This window comes from Struthio camelus, chromosome 18 (assembly GCF_040807025.1).
Source record: "Struthio camelus isolate bStrCam1 chromosome 18, bStrCam1.hap1, whole genome shotgun sequence".
NCBI classification, from domain to species: domain Eukaryota; kingdom Metazoa; phylum Chordata; class Aves; order Struthioniformes; family Struthionidae; genus Struthio; species Struthio camelus.
Genome location: NC_090959.1, coordinates 16390756 through 16403832, shown reverse-complemented (window position 1 = coordinate 16403832; position 13077 = coordinate 16390756). Strand labels below are relative to the sequence as shown.

The window sequence follows — 13077 nt, the reverse complement described above, 5'->3', positions numbered from 1 at the left end:
GAGCAGCCAGGTCCAGCACCGCGCTAAAAAAGCTGCGGGATGACAAACCGCAGGGCACACGGCGGCGGCGGCTGCCGGGGGCTGGGCCAGCGCTAGATTCGGGCGGCGAAGGGCGGCAGCCGGGGCGCGCCGCGGGGAAGGGGGCTCCGCGGCGCAGGGCACGGCCGCGGGCAGATCCGCGCGGCGCTGCTGCGGCAGGAGGGATCAGCTGCCGGAGAGCCCGGGCAGAGCCCTGGGGGAGAGCCGTGGCCGCAAGGTAATCAGCAGGCAAAGTTATTACCATTAGGCTGCTAATTAATTCCCAGCTCATTACGTTTCCTGTGGCTAATTTGTACTCGCCGCTGATTTGATTAAACTCATCTCTATGCTAATAAATGTGTTTTCCATTTGTTTTAGCGACTGGAGGAAGAGAGCCCGGTATTTACATATTTTGACGTTTATCAAATAAAACGCGGCGCCTGAATTAATTCTGCTCTGATTTATAAACCGGGGGGGGGCGGCCGTGCGTGCGGGTGTTCGCCGCCGCCGGGGGTCGCATCCGGCGCGGGGCCGGGGGCTGCCGCCGGGGGGGGGGCGCGGGGGCGTCCCTTTGGCAGGGCTGGCGACAGCGACATGCGGACAGGAGCAGGGCAGGGAGCCCTTCCTTCTGGACCCCCCCCCCCACCCCCGGAGCTGCCTTTTAAGCTGCACACTGGACCTTTGGGACAGGCCTTCAGCAAGCGCAAGGACGGTGGAATCAGTGCTGCCGTTTGCTGTAGGTGACGGTCTGATTCTCGTCCCCTCCGGGGCAAATCCCGGTGGAAAAACCCCTCGGAGAGCGTAAGGCAAAGTGGGCTTTGTGCGCTCGCCTCACTGCAGGGCTGGTGAAATCCAGCCTTTACTTTTTCCCAGCAAAACTGGAAATTGTCACCGAGCACGTCCCCTGTATACACACGGGCGTGCGTGCGTGGCGTTAGGGATGTCTGGCTCCTGCAGGCTGGGCGCCAGCGCCGCGGCAAGGGACGGCGGGCTGGGAGCGGGGGGAGACGGGCGCGCGGGCCGAGCGGAGGCGGCCGCACGCCACGGCTGGGAAAAGCGCAGCTTTGGGGTTCAGCACACCCCTTTCGACTCCGCAGGGGTGCCGTAAGGGAGCGCATAGGCGCCCGCGCGGGCTCGGGGCTGGGCGCGGGCTTGGGCGGCCGGCTCGAGCCCAGGCTCACGCGCCGGCTCGGCCCTGCGCTCATGCAGCAGCATATGCATATATATCTATATATATATATTAGGGGTGTGTGTGTGTGTGTGTGTATGTATGTATGTGTGTATATATATACACATATATATGTGCAGAGATGGTCCCAGGCGTCACAGCGCGTTGTCTCAGGGTCGTGACAGCGGCCGGCTAAGCCATCTGCGTGGCGCAATTGCCGGACTTGTCTCTTCCCGTAAAAAGAGTTTCAACCTTTGCAAAATGGGAAGCATTACTGACCAAAAAAAAAAAAATAAAGGGGGGGGGGCTTGTTTCACATCAGCAGTCTTTGCTTTTCCTCACGAAGGTGGAACAAAAGCTGCGCACTGCGTGCTATCGGTGTCACAAAGAACAGCCCCAAAAGGCTTCAGCTCAGGACAAATAAAAGTAACATTGATTCCTTTTTATTTTCTTTTTTTTTTTTCCAGCTGGTATCAATACATTAAACAGCCACGCTGGAAAAGTGAAATTGATTCAAGGCCTTCAGTGCTCCCTGCCAAAAAAGCCTCCTGCAAGGATCTATTCTGTATTGAATTACAGTCGGGAAAAGTTCAATAGGTTATTGTACAAACAGAGAGCAAAAGCCGGTCAACAATGGCAGGAAAGCGCTTGCGAGGCTCCATTGTGTTTGCCAGCCCCGAGCCCCTCGCAGACGCTGATGTTGAATCAGTTTAATTAAGATGGTGGACTTCAAACGCTGCGCGTTTCCTTAATGCGTGTCCTCGCGCAAAGACGGGCAGGCTGAGCGGTTTAAACCTGCCTGCCGGCCTTTGGAGCCCCTCAATCCCTTTCTTGGGTCCTAAATTATGGCAGGTTTCTATAGCTGCTGGCCAGCCGCCGTCCAGCACCGCTCCCTGCCCCTGCGCGGCCGCCCGGGCGCCAGGGTCGTCCCACCGAGGGACGGTGACGCCGGCCGATGGGGGACGGACACGCAGCAGGCCCCAGCCTTAGTCCCAGCTCTGCCTGGCTCACTGGGAGAGCTTAACACAAGCTGCCCGACGGCTCTCTGCCTCGGTTTCCCCACCTGTGAGACACAGTCCCTCTGACCACGTTGCTCCAGGGCTTCGGGAGCCTCCGAGGAAGCGGCCCCGCGCAAGGGCTGAGCTTTCGCACTGCGGCGCAGGGTTGATGCGGCAAGGAGCGGAGGCGACCGCAGCGTTGGTAGCGTCTCCCTTCAGCAGCTGGAAGCCAACCGAGGAGGTGGGTGACACCGTGGAGTCAGACGGTATGTGGTGCGGGTGCTTGGGGTGCCTGTTCTCCAGGGCTGGGGTTGTGCGACGGGGCAGCGTGTTTGGCGACTTGGCTGTGGGGCTCTCCAAGGCTGGGAGAGCTTGTGTCCTCCGATAAGGGACTAAGCGCTCCTCGGTGCAAGCAACACCAGAGCGAGGCCATCAGAGGTGACAGCGTGTTTATCGTAGCTGGTTTCCGATCAACCCATCAGAAACACGTTGTCACTCTTGTAAAGTCTCCCTCTGCAGAAGATAGCGTAGAAGGGACGCAGCCATGATGGGCGGCAGCCTGGCCGGCATGAAGATGTCTTCCCAAATCCTGTTTCCAGGGGCGTCTCCATGCTCAGCAGCAAACAAGGCTTCAGCTGCCTTAGAGAAGCAAGAGGATGGCTTATATGGCCCGTAACCGTAGAGCAAAGCTGGCGCTTCCCGGCATCTGACTCTGGCTTGCGAGCCGTCCTCGGGGAGGGTCTCCTCTTCCGAGCAGACAGGAAAAACTCGCGGCGTTCTGCTACATCATGGTTTCTAAATCCCCCTCTCCTTCTCTAATTAAGATTCAAATTGAGTATAGAAATTATGAGTAAGTAAGATGCTAATTGTTAAAGTCATTGATCTCCTAGACAATAAACCAGACTAGCTTTTCGGGGATGCCTATGTGTTGCGGTAGTTCTGAGCCCTCACAGTCATAAAAACGCCTCAGATAGCTGGAACATACACTTTAAAAGTGTGTAAATGATTGATTTTGTGAGGAGGTTAAGTCCCCGTCTTGCTCTGAATAGAATCTATTTACAGCGCTCGCAGCCCAAGCCTGCCCTCGTCACACATCTGGCTCTCGTGATAACTCAGATACCAATAATGAAATGCATTAAACTTTCTTCCCCTGTCTAGCTGGACATCTGCCTGATGTCCTTGTTCATGCTGCTCCAAAGAGACACCCCGGTTCATTTAGTCTCTCGTGAGAATAAATGGAATTTTCTAGGTCTTATGCAACAACCCGTTTCTTGTGCAGGTCACCCGTCCTCAAGCGTGGGTCCCCCAAAGGGAGGTCTCCGGTATTTCCAGCAGGAGGCACGCAGTAGCGGGTGCAAGGCGTTTGGGGGTATGCGCTGCCTAGGATAGTGTGTAGACAGCACGGACCCACTGCGCAGCACATACCCACCAAGCGCAGCCCTCTCCGGAGAGACCGCACGCCCTCCGCCGAGCGCGTCGAGCTGCGGGTCTGCAGGCGCGCCCGGCTCGCCGGCCCCGTGGGCTGCGGCGCGCGCCGGCCCATCTGCACCGCCGTGCCCCCGAGTCTCCGGGCATCTGCTGCGCGCAGCCAGCGCGCGCGTTTCTCCTGGGCTTGCAGACAGATGGCAGCCGGTTCGGAGCTGCTGCTCCGACTGGAAATCCCGGATGAGCGGCCGCAGCGCTGCTTGTGTGCATCATCAGAGGTTGGCGTAGGAAGAATGAGTGCCTACCGCAGTCCCGTTAACTGTCCCGAGCTGCATCGTCCTCCCTTGTGAGTCCCAGCCCTCGAGTAGCCGTTTCTCAGTGTGTCAGGCGGGTGCGGGAGGTACAGCTTGAACCTCTCTTTGCCCTGACTGCAGGGGTGAAGCATGCGGGCTGTTGATTAAAACAGCTCTTTTTTTTAACACCATACGATTCCCGTGCTGGAATGGTATTTCTGCGTAGCACCCTCACGCTGCATCTGTGCACGTACAGACTGACTTGCTCACCAGTCTGCTGGCTCACCCGGAGCGCGCAATGCACTGAGATTTCATTCCCGTGTCCCCAGACTAGGCAATCCTTGTGACTGTTCAGCCTACCTAGGAGTCACTGAGCTTGGGGGAAAAAAAAAAAAAAAACCACATGAAAGGACTGGTGCGATGGAAGAGAGAGGAAGCTCTGCGGGGAGCACAGCATCCCCAGCACGGCGGCGCGCTGCAAGGCGAGCGAGCAAAGCGGCGTGCTCCGGGGGCAAGGCAGCCGGTCCTTCTGCGGCAGGGGCGAACCCAAGCGGGAGCGGGCTGCAGAGGCGAGGGATGCTAGCCTGGAAACACAAAGTGCAGTACCACACTGCACCAAAACGCCGGAATTAACATCAAAGCAATGCTGGAGCAAATGAGATTACAGTATGCATGTTAATGAGGCAGCGACGCTAATCAGCAAGGATGCCTCACTAGGAGGGCTGCACTGGCAGCTTGTGATTTTTATTGTGAGGCTGGACTGGGCTTCCATGTGGAGTGAAGACTTTTTTTTATTTTGAAAGCCATCGGTATTTTGTGGGGTTTCTGGCAATCTCAGATCTGATTTGATTTCTTCAAGTAAATGTCTGTCCCTCCAGGGTACAGAGAAGAACTTGAAAATGGGATTGATGTGGTCCCCAGAGCCAAACTGCAAACCACTCCAAAGCCGAGGAGCAGATAAAAGTTACCCAAAATGTATTTTATTCTCTTTTTAAACCTCATTATTTTTAAGCCAATCTCACCCACTTGCAGGGAGCTGAATAGATGACTTTGTATCCAATAGGCTGTGTGTGTGTGTGTGTGTGTGTGTGTGTGAAGCTTTCCTACAGAATATAAAGCCACTTGAGATCCAAGAGGTCCAGGTCTGCTCATGCTTGCAGCAGCTTTTTTTCTTGTGCACGATGCTGGTTTCTCTGGAGTTATACACCATTGGGCATATTGCCCCTTTTAAGCACTGAGCCCTGCTCCAAAACTGGCGCCCTTTAAGGCCAGGAGCCCTAAACGAGCACTTGGGTGGAGGGTCATGTGGCTGCAAGGGACAAGCAGGATCTGCTGTAAAAGGGGCAGCCTCTCTAGGGGTGGTTTAGCAGGGCTGGGCTGCTGCAGGGGCTCCTTGGATCTGGGGAAAAGGCTGGCAAGAAGGCTGGATTAAGAAACAGCATTGTGATGAAGGAAAGGATTGAGATAAGGAAAGGCAAGTAATTTACTCAAGAGAATTAAAATGTCAAGATCCACAGCTGAGGACAGGCATGAGTTGTAGTGCTGCTACCAGGGAGCTGCTGGAAACTTGGGATGCTCCCGGAGCTGGGGCACAGATTCATCTCAGTTCAGGAAGCTTTGGAGCTGGGTCAGGAAACCTTTCTAGAGCTTTTTGTCTGTCTCTGTGGCAAACCAGCCCCTTGGGAAGAGAAGGGAGGTGGGCAGCTGGTGCACCTGGTGATGGGAGAGCTGGAGTGTGCTGCAAGGGGGTGAACCGCAGGTGCAGAGCAGCTCTCCAGCTGCACCACCCCATGGAAGCGGTCCCCACCTTTGCAAATGATCCCACTCAACCCCTTTTCATGGAAAATGTTGTTCTGATGACGTTCCAATTCCTTACTTTGCAGAGAAACCAGGCTTGTTTTCATCTGTTTTTCAAACAGTCTTTCTTCTTGATTGGAGAAATTGGCTTAAATGGGTCTCTTTCTCTTTTTTTAAGCAAGGCTGCAATTCACTTCTGGCTCTTTCTCTTTTCAGTGAGAATCTTATTTGCTGAAACTGTGAATAAAGCAGAATTTGGGATATGTGAGTGTTTACACAGCAGATTGACATATTTTATGTGAGAGTTTGCAATGTAAACATATCTTCTGCAGGTGGCTTTGTGAGTAAGGTGCAACAGGAAAGCTGATGTTCCATTCCTAGCTCTTGTCCAGCTTTAAGGAAACGCTCCTCTCTTTTTAGCTTCAGAGAGGGTAGTAACGTGGCTCAGCCTCCCAGAAATCCTGCGTTCATTAACGTCCTGGAGGTGCTCGGGTGCTGTGGCGATGGGCTCTCGGAGCCGTATCTCACCCGCTTCCTCTCGCGAGTGAGTAGACTCGGGCAGAACAGCAGAGAAACAGAAGAGCAACCCAACAAGGCCCTGAAAAGGTGCAGATGTACCTCCCTTATGCTTCAGACTTGCCTGCTTGTGAAAAGATGCTGTTCAGCAGTGCTTTTCGTGCCAGGGAAATCATTAACAAATTAATCATTTACTAATTAAACGGCATGATACCCATGTAAAGGGAGCGTGATTATCCTCTTTTGTGAGCAGGGGAAACTAAATGGCGCTTCTCATTTGACGGGATTTGCCCCGCAAGCTTTGCTGCGAGAAGCCACCTCGATTTGCACCAGGTGAGCCTGGGCGCAGGAGGAGGCACTCGACCATGGACGCGGCGTTCGCTGCCTGCTGGCTCTTGGCAGGCTCCTTTTGGGAAGAGTCGGGGGCTCGGCCATTTTTCGCGCCCTTCGGAAGTAGCGTACGTGCTGATGGGTTGAAGGGCTGAGGATATGGCCCGGGAGATATGGCCTCGTCGCCACCAGGCGTTATGGGGGCTCACTGGGCACACGGGCACCCTTCGTGTCCTTTTTAGACGGGCAGGCTGCTGTGGTGTTGTTCAAAGGCACATGGGTGATATTGGCACTGCCGAGCTCTTGTTTTACTCTAGATTTGCTCTTGTAGTTGCATGTTTCATATAATCGAGCCTGAGAGAGAAATGAAAAGTATCCACAAGTGAGACCCAGCATCTGACCTATTACCTTTCACTCCTCTGATTTTATTTAGATCACATGTGTGTGATTAAAGCTCTACTTTATCCCAAATGAGCAGCCTCTGGCAACAGGTGGGGTAGATGAAGCTTCATCTGCGATATACAAGCATAAATTTAGTAAAAGGATGAGAAAGAAGAGAAAGAGTTAAATTGGAAAGGCAGAGCAGTGGCAGTGCAGTTTAGTGAGGATCGTGGAGGTACCTTTCTCACTGCATGCTCAATGCAAGTCGTTGGGGTGCAGTGAAAGAAAATCTATAGTCAAAATGCCAAGTTACTGTTGTATCACAGGAGTGTGTGTTCTTGCTAAGACCTCTCATAACCCTCCCACCACAATATGTTCCAGTGAAGTGCTCAAATATAGCAGAAATTTCCCAGAACTAAAGCCAGAAAAAGCCGAGGCCTCTTTTACTTCATGATCCTGAGGTCTCCAGCACTGCAGTACGGCGGCTGACATGGTGGGGCAGCCGGAGCCCTGTGCACCTACATAGAGATGTCACCAGTATTTACTTTTGTTAAGTGTAGCTCATTATTATTGCCTCCTCTGGAGCTGTAGTGCAATGAAAATTAATTCCCCATGGCCTTGTCCAATAACTTTTGGAGCAATGTATTTTTCAGTCTTTACTTTGTGTTATGGTTTCATACACTCAATCAACAGCAGATGCCATACAGTGAAGTAGTCCTACCTGCTGCAGGGAGAAGAGCACACTGGACTTTGCTGTGAGGTTGTTTGCTTTGTGTTGTATACACAGAACAAAAGTTAATTCAGGAGCAGCTAGAAAAGCCCGCTAAGATTAGGGGTCTAAAGGTATAAGAGGCTGAAAGCTAAAACCTTGCTGACTCCAAGAAAGTAAGATGCTTTTTTGATGGTTCCTTTCCCCTTCATAGCTCAAAACAAAAAATAAAAGAAGGTAGATGGAAATGGAGTAAATTATTTCACTGCCTAGAGCAGCAGACGAGCAAAAACAACTGCACTGGCTTCTCTGTTCTTTCAACGCTTTGGCATGTCTTTAAAAGTACTGTATTCAGTGAACTTCATGGTGGGCATCTATGCAAAGATTAAAAAACCCAATAGTCCTACTACAGTTTCCTGTCCTGACTTGGTCAGCAGCATTTTGTGGGGTGCGAGGAAGCTCAGGAGACAGGAGTTGGTGACCAAGGGCCGGCTCGATTTCCAAGGCCAGTCCGAAGCGGCAGCAGCGCTAAGCACCAGCCTCTTGCTCGTCCTTCAGCTCTGGCTGTTGACATTAGACAACATGTTTGTCCGTGCTTGGGTGGATTTGCTGGCCGGTTGCTCTGCTGCAGCATCTGCCATTAACCAAGCTGACCGCTGCCTGAGCAGAGCCCAGAGCCCTTGCCCTCCTCTTCCTTGCCCATGCGCTGCCCGGAGGAAGGTTCTTGTCCACTGGGCAGAACGGTGATGCAGAAGTCTGCGTTGTCCATATGGAGACAGATTTGGGTTGGTTTGCCGCCTTGAGAAAGCTCCTGACCCCTGAGCCTAGCGTGCTGTCTGCCTCTGAGTGTCCACATAGCATGCTGAGGACCAGCCCCATCTTAGTTAAGTCAAAGCACATCTCTCTTTCACACAAAGTGAAAGAAGATGCTGAAAGCCATTGGCCTTTATGGGTTATTAAGCTCCTGGAGCAGGCATAATTTTAGATTTTTTTTTTTTGACAAAACCATTTCACCTCTGTGGTGCACTACACAAACCCCATCAGGTGACAGGCACTCTTTCAAAGTGACGGAAGAACTATTGGGAAAATCCCACATTTGTTGCTGGAAAATTATTTGACTCTTAGAAAAAAATAAAAAAACCCAACAAAAATAACAGACACATTTCTAAACAGCTCTTTATTAAACCGTCCAAACATCTCATCCGTCCTGGAGGATGTAGGGGCTGACACCAGACAAAACCATCAGATTGCTCGAAGAAAATGCAGTGGCTTGTCTTGACAATTTAGGACTCTGTGGAATACTCTGTTCATATTTGCTGTTGATTTTAAGACTGAAATTTGCAGTATGAAAACAGACATGTCCAAGAAAGCATTGCTCAGCTTAAACTTAAAAGGACAGCGATGCAAGATTACAGCACAGCGATGCAGCTCCTGGCTCCCAGCCCTTTCTTAGGAACCAGCTTTCACTTTGCCTTGGGCTTTTGGTCTATCAGCATCTAATGAAAGATGACAGCGCAGGCTCCCTTAGGGGCTAACGTGGGCAATTTCAGTTCTGGCATTTTAATTTATCTGTAACCAGCAGTTTTCAAAAGGGTAGAGCTAAAAAAGAACTTGGCTTGGTCACACACACAGACAAAAAGGGGGGAGCTGTGACACCAAACGCATGAGGAGGTTTGTTGCGTTTTAACTCCTTGCGCTCCCGCTCCGCAGCCAAGGCGCCGGCAGAGCCGCCGGCCGCGGCCTCGCCGCACGCCGGCTTTGTGCAATTAACCCTATACACCAGGTAGCTGTTTTTTTTCTTTAGATGCAGTGGTTCCTGCATGGTTTATGGCTGTTGGTTTTAGGGCCGGGCACATCGACCATATTCATGGCAGTTAAGGTCCCGACTTTTCCCATTTATTAATCCCCGAAGTTGCATTCAGACACGGCAATGGCAAAGGGTTAGCTCAGGATCGCTAGCAGCCATAAATCCAGAATTAAAGGTTGCGGGTTGGTCTCCAGCCCGTGCTGCGGGGGGGCAGAGCCTGCTGCGGGCGGCACGAGCACCCCAGCACTCGCTGCACGCGTGCAGCTGCTCCGGGGGAAACCAGGCTGCTCGGCTGGTGCCCGCGGCGCCGGGCAGAGGGGAGCAGCTCAAGCCCTCGCATCGCACGTTCCCGGGGCGGTTTTCTTGCTGGGTTTCCGGAGATGCTGGGCGCTCGGCGTGTGCCTGCAGAGTTGAAGGTTATCGAGGGAAGACCAGCGCTGACACGGTCGTACTGCGGAGGGTAGTGCCTGGCATCCTTTCACAGCCTTTCACAAGCAGCTTTTGACGTTGCCATTTATTTGCTCCACGGCGTTTGCGATGTGCCCACCAGTCTCCTGGAAAACCTCAGGGCACCACACAGGGCCGGCAGGGCCCTGGAGGCTGGGGCCAGCCCATCGCTGGCTGACCCGCGTTTGGGCTGCAAAAACCATCTTCCAGGCTTTGAATGGGTTAAACTCCCCCCCCCCACACACACACACCCCTAACACCTCTTTCCAGGGAAGGATTTCACTTTGCCTTTTTCTCCCCGCAGCCTCTAGAGGCCCAGGCGACTGGAGGCTCAGCTCCGGCAGATGGCTTTGGTGATGGAAAGCACAAGGGCATCGCTCCCAGGAGCCGGCGAGGCAGCTAAGTCCAAAGCGCGTGCAGCATGCCTGGGCCGCTGCCGGCGGCCGCTCACCCCGCCGGCCCGCGCCGCCCCGCAGGAGCGGCTGCCCTGGGGCTGATCCAACGTCTGCCGAAACGGGTGAGCGGCCCTTTCCGGAGCACCCTGACCCGTTTCCAGGCGTGACAAGCTGCCTGCGCTGCTCAGGTGTTGGCCGATGGCTAAACCTAGGTCAGAAATGGCTTCACGGACCGCAGCAGCCACTGCATCGCTCGAGCTGCGGAGGGGCGCTCGGAGGCGGCCCGGATGCTGGGCAACGCGGGCTGCGATTTGCTAGAGAGCAAGAGGATTTTTCTAAACGTGTGCGTTTGTAGTGATGCAAAACCTTAACCGTTTGGCCACAGCAAATACTGCTAAAGTTGTCAGAATGAGAGAAGAGCAAATTCTTATTTTGTCAATATGAGTCTGACGAACCAAATTTGAGAACGAAACGTATTCTGTGGGTAGCAAATGAAAACTAGTTTCTGATACGCGAGAACTAACTCTTTCCCTTAACCTGATTTTCCTTGCTTGAATGAGATAATCTAGATCTGTATTAGGGAATACAGATATTTTTCCTTTACATCATTTATAGACAAGCAGATCTGAATTAAACAGAGCATTACACTGAGCTTTACTAAATTCCACATACGTCTTGTCCGGAAAGCCTAGATCTCAGGACTGACGCTATTCGCCTTTCCAAGTGGCTGTGCTCGGTTCAGCTGATGAAACTCTCTCCCAGAAACAGTTAAACACAAGAAACCAGAAATGATCCATAAATTAGGTCTGGCTATGGGTTCAAAATCATAAGTTATGGCCTATTGACCTCTTAGTCTGAGGGGAAATCAGAAGCATTTTTCTAAAGAGCCACCACTGGCAGAAAGGAGGTTTAATATACGTTAGACTAGCACAGCAGAGCACTGATGCAAAAAAATACAATGCTGCATAATAGCAGGGAAAATCAATATATGGCGTGTTGGTTAAAAGAAGGATATGCATATTGAGGTTTCTTATTTACATGTATGAATGGCTTTCTCTCTAGAAATGGAGAAAGATTTTTTTTCCCCCTTTGCGGATGCTCTTTAAATTTGACGAAGACAATAGCTTTTCCACTGGCCCCTTTAAAATGAGGAAGTTTTAGCTATTTTCTTAGCGCTGTCTTAAGAGCCAAGATTATTAACATAACTAATGACCGCAGTTTGCTCATTTGAAAAATCCCGGTGACATTTGCTGCTTAGACATCACGTCAGTGCAAGACACAAGAAATCGTTGTGACAACTGCTTTGCAAGTTCGGGTTTTATTGACAAACATCCCGAGCGGATCAAGCCCAGAGCGAGTCCCTTTCCACTTTAATATTTAAACCTCTTTTAAGAAGCCGTCAATACTAACTCATATAATTGATGCTGACAGCTGACTGTCCGACCATAAAAAAGACAAGTGGTATAATGAAGAAGTAATAGGAGCAAGCCCAGCGCGGCGAGCGAGGACGCGGGGGCTGCGCGGCCGAGACGTCCCACCGCCCTGGCTCGCTGCCCCCGCGGCGCCGGGACCCTTTGGGTTTCGAGGGCGGTTTTGGCCCGTTCAGCCGCTTGCCCGCTCCCAGACGGGCGGCCGGGTGTCCGGAGCGCGCGGGCCGTCGCGAGGCTTTGGCGCCGCAGCCGCCGGGTCTGGCGCTGCCCAGCCTGGCAGCGGGTTAACCGCAGCGTTTGCAGCCTTAGAGCTGGGTTAAGAAAGGGGCGGAAAGCGGCCGGCCGTCTGCAGGCTCCGGGTTCAGGGCTAACAGCAGAAACCGGGAGAGCTTTGCAGCAGTCAAAGGCCGCCCGACGCCGGAGAAAAGAGGAGGGAGCGGGGCAAAAAAAAATCATTGCGGTATTATGAGTTTTAAAAAAAAAAATCAATATTCTTATTGTTTACCGCAGGAGCCGTTCCCAAGTCTTACGGCTGACTGCGAAATAGCAGCGTGGCTGTTAGATCCCTCGCAAAAACGGCGACGGGAATCCTTTGTTTAACGCGTCTCCTTAAAAGAAGGCGCTCCTGCCGGGTTGCTGCATTTGTGCTCGGAAGAAAGCAAACGGCCGAGGCGCTGGCAGCCGTCGCGCGCCCTTTAAAACACCCCGTGGCTTTCGGCCGCGCGCGCTCACGGGGGAAAGCGGGGGGCGGCGGGGGCGCGCGCGCGTGCCCGCTCCGCAGCTGGCGTGCCCGGGAAAAGGCTGCCGCAGACGATGCCCGGGTGAACAGCCCGGCGTGGCGGAGGAGCAGAGCGAGCTGCAGCACGGCGTCGGGGTTGATTTGGGGAGCCGGGGCGGGGGGGGGAGGCCGAAGCGCTGCCTGCGCTGCAAAAGCCTCGGCGCGCGTTCGCTCGTGCGTCGCTGCCGTCGGGGAAGCTCAGCTCAGAGGCTGATGCCAGTTATTAAATATCTTCATTACAAGGGCGCTCCTTGCAGCTGACTTCCAGTTCTGCCGGATCGAGGGGCCTCATGTTAATAACCGCGCGCTGAGGACGAGCGTCCTTAAAAAAAAAAAAAAAAAAACCCTGACTACTTAAATTCTTACAAATAACATGCTTGAGGCTTCCCCTTCCTGACTGATGGATATATTGTTCCGCCAAGCCACCGTAAAGGCAATAAATATATGTACTGTTATGGGTCATGAGTTTAAAAATTAAATCAAATGCAGAAATTGAGTCTCGACAGAATCTGAAGGGATAATGCCTCCGCGGCTCCAATTACGCAGCTCAACATTTGGCCACATCATATGAAAGTAAGTATTTAG

The 13077-nt window shown here is 52.7% G+C and overlaps 1 long non-coding RNA gene across 1 annotated transcript; it reads left to right on the top strand.

The window, feature by feature from the left end:
- The first annotated feature begins 115 nt into the window (after window positions 1-115).
- On the top strand, window positions 116-12984 carry LOC138061516 (uncharacterized). Its single transcript, XR_011135335.1, has 3 exons — window positions 116-256; window positions 1654-2425; window positions 10194-12984. It is a non-coding gene; the product is annotated as an uncharacterized lncRNA (long non-coding RNA).
- The last annotated feature ends 93 nt before the right edge of the window (window positions 12985-13077 follow it).